This window comes from Branchiostoma floridae, chromosome 9 (assembly GCF_000003815.2).
Source record: "Branchiostoma floridae strain S238N-H82 chromosome 9, Bfl_VNyyK, whole genome shotgun sequence".
Classification (NCBI taxonomy): domain Eukaryota; kingdom Metazoa; phylum Chordata; class Leptocardii; order Amphioxiformes; family Branchiostomatidae; genus Branchiostoma; species Branchiostoma floridae.
In genome coordinates, this window is record NC_049987.1 from 15867631 (window position 1) to 15871475 (window position 3845).

Sequence of the window (3845 nt, forward strand, 5' to 3'; positions counted from 1 at the left end):
ATCAGTTAGAGGGCTCAAACCTGCCCCAACAGAAGCTATCTGCCACTTAAATGACAAGACCATATCATGTTCAGGACAAGATTGTTATCAACGCCGTTCAACGGTTGGCGTTCCCTAGAAACATTAGAAGTTTGTAAAGTTATGACTGTAACGCAAAGACACGATGCATATGGATCCGAATGTATGAGATAAAGTGAAACATTTAGAAAAAAAAAACTAGACTTGAGCAGGGTGTTGTGTTGTCATTACAGTTAGAGAAGGAATGGGGAGTGAGGGGGAACGTAGTTTATATATAGGTAAAATTGGGGCCCCCGATATGTCGACACAAATCTAAATCCGAACAGAGGACAAAGGGATAAGGAATTGAGTACTATCCCGAGATGCTTTGCGAGAGGAAGGGTCTAAATACAGAGCACACCATATGCTCTCACTCGAGTTTAACCAAGCGGGGAGAAGAAGGACGAGCCCGGAGCCCTGAACTACAGGATATAGGAGACGGGTAGTTATTTAAGAAAAGCAAGAGTGAGATAGAGAAGGCGTCCGCACAGTCATATACTTGGTCAACTTGCCACTGTACAGACCTTTGGAATTGGCCCTGATATATCGTATTCACATTAATTCTGGAAATGACCTCCTATTTTGCATAATTTGTATTTCATTTTGTACAACATTCATTTCATTTGTCTAAGCTACATACAGACCAAAAATCATGAAAATCCGTTATTTCTTTCTTGAGTAATCGTCTTCGGAAAGTTTTGACAAAAATTACCTTGCAATTTCAACACCAATCGCTGGGGGCCCAAACGTATGCCCTTCTTTCCTAGCACAACAGCTATCTACCAACCATCAATCGTAACCACGGCTTATTCAGAACACGAGATATAAAAAAAAAACATTTTTCGCTGCAGTTCCAAGTGAAGCCGTTATGGGCCGAAGATTCCCGTAATTATTTCCGTTTTTGTCACACGCCACCAACACAGCAAAATCATTCACCATTCAGCAACAGTTCTTGAGTTATCTTGAGTTGACACAAACAATCACAGACATACATACACAGGTGAAAATATTACACCCATGAATATTTCAAAGGGTAATATAGCTGCTTGTCACCATGTAAACAACACGTATCGTAGCATGAACATGAACATACTATTACCCAGTATTTGTGTCTTATTTATTACCTGTAATATCTTTTCTGCAAGAAATAGGAAGTTTCTGTATTTCAGTTTAATACAAAAAAAACTGCTTTGATGGTAAACCCTTGCAGGTCTTTTACGTGATCTATGAGAATTCTTACGTTTGAGCCCCGCGAGCACGCACTGATATGTACCTGTAAGTAGTGCGTGCTCGGAGTCATGTTTGAACCCCGTTTGAGCGTGCGTGCTCCGAGTCATGTGATCTTCGTTTTGCTAACTATAGCCCGTTTTGGGGCTGCAAAGCACATCTTTTCTGAATAAAGTATTAAGTAGTAAAATGCCGCTAGTCGAAGAAGAGTTTTTCCCGAGGATGATGTTGGTGCACGTAGCCGGGCCAGTAGTTTCGCCTCAAGGTATCTGGAAGACGAGGAACCACCCCAGGTTAGTGAAAATCGGTACCGGAAAGTTGGTCTAAACAATGCTTTTTTTTGTATAGAATAAGGCGGAACTCGGAAGCGATTTGTAGTACCGGTTACTGTTAAATACACCGCAATTTTATGACACATTTTCGTCTGCACTTGTACCCCAATATGCCTCATAATTCAAGGACTAATGCCGACTTCGTGTACAAGAGTTTTTGTTCTCGGCGATGTGTTGTTGATTATCTCTCCTGGTGATTTGCGCGAAAACAAAAAACAACAACAAACAAGTTACTTGTGATCTATCCCGACTCGGTCATTCAACAGTATTGTTGGGTGTGTAACAAAGCCCATCACTTCCCCCATTTCAACTTTTGGGATGTCCAAAGACCAAGAATGCATGATCATGCATGCATGATCTGTGTATATTATTTTCTTTTTTCTTCGGGCTTGGCAGAAATTTCTTGGGAGAAAAGATTAGAAGGGAATCTTATTACCTAACATCCATACTTTTGACGTTTGATCTGTTTCTGTGTTGTTTTATGTTCAAAATTTTATTTGACGTAGAGAAATACAGTTGATACGTGGTACATCATTCGAACAATAGGATTACGGTATGATCGGGCCACACTCAGGGTGTATACGATTGCAGAGTATAAGAATTGAATTTAAAGATAGATTTGTTTCTTGGTCTTCAAATTGTGTTCACTGAAACTGTTAATGTCATCTGTGTACAGTCACATTGATTTTGATTCTAGATTACGTAGTATTCAAGTAGGACTTGTGTTTACTGTTGACTTTAGCTTGCAAAACAACATCTGGTTTGTGTCGAACTGGCCCGGATCTAATAGTGGATCTTTGGGCCCCCAGGGGATCAAAGTTGTTAATTGGATGCAGTCGCTCTCAGGGTCTAACCCACACGTGGGATCCCCACTCACTCCCGCCATCAGATCTTAGGGAGCAGGCTGCATCCTCAGATCAGAGGTACACAAGCGCTGTCCAAAGTAGTACAAACACGCGAAGGTTTTAGATGTTCGTATTTATTTTTTGTGATATACATATGTATTTGACCAGTGTCAGGATTATGATCATTGTTTTCTGTGATTTATTGGTTGGTATACAGCTACCCCAGGTCAGCAGCGGAGGGATGTATATGAAAAGACAACCGCCGAACTTTAATATCAGTTGGAGACGAAACGCGGCTCGAAGAGGTCATGGCTTCGTAAGTACAGTCTAATGTTTGATTATAGCCGTCCTGTACTATGATGGTGATATACACACGTTTTAAGTTTTCCATATACGTGAAATACACCCAAGAAATTGAAGAATGTGTGTGTCCGGCCGCTGCTGACATCTGCGATTGATTGTGTTGTTTGCTTATTTTCGGACGGAACCTGTATGATGGAAATATCCCTATCTATTCAAAAGGATCATACAGCATGACAACAAGGAGGCTTCAGTTAGAAACCTCCATTTTAAACATTTTAGTGTTTTATTAGTTTTTCTTTTCCCTTTAGCAAGACGTTAATGAGATGTGTTTTTGGAAGAGTTTGTATGTTTTACTCAATATTCGCACAAGCAACACGCCTAACTGGGGGTAAATATCATTACATTGATGAATAGATGATGATAAAATATTTTTCTCCTTTGGAGTAACAACTATGTACAATGTTATCTCTTGATCTGTTTACGATTGTGGGTTGTCGTGATTTCCCGGACCATCCGGCATGTCTGGTACTAATTAAGCTGGAATGGCTGCGGAGAGACCGCGTGTGGTCGAGATCAAAACACAAACATACAGTATTCCGTATTTGTGATTTAGCATCATAGCTAATCAAAGAGACGGATGGAAACTCATTGAATTCGGGACAGTTTTAGGTCGTATCTTAGAAGAAATGATTATTGATTCAATCCCTATGTTCCGAAATATCTGCGTTCCGACGTACAAGCATATCTAATCTCAAAGACGAAAGTAGTTTGTGTATAGAAGGGGCGGATTTTGTTTGAGACTTTGGAAGAGCATTGCCCAAGATACAGTTGAAGAATCTTCATGACTTTTGGCATGTATATAGCTTGAATAATGATTTATCTAATCAAAATCAAATCATGCTCTCGAGAGCTAATTTCCTTAACTGAGAAGAGTTTATAAATATATTGTATTTCATGATGGGACTCTTGGACATATGACATACGATACTAAAATTCCTGACATGCATGTAGGAAAAACGGACTCACACTATACTATTAGGCTAGCGCCTGATTAAACTTTGTTATATTTAGTATATAGATA

The 3845-nt window shown here is 39.8% G+C and overlaps 1 long non-coding RNA gene across 2 annotated transcripts in view; it reads left to right on the forward strand.

Annotated features, from left to right (window-relative positions):
• The first annotated feature begins 1475 nt into the window (after positions 1–1475).
• The window catches only part of LOC118423341, a 3762-nt gene continuing 1392 nt past the window's right edge, over positions 1476–3845 (forward strand). Inside the window, exons 1-2 of one of the 2 annotated variants that reach the window (XR_004832026.1) lie at positions 1476–1577; positions 2679–2777. This is a non-coding gene — a long non-coding RNA (uncharacterized LOC118423341). The remainder of the gene's footprint in view (positions 1578–2678; positions 2778–3845) is intronic. The other variant, XR_004832025.1, reaches the window with a different exon arrangement.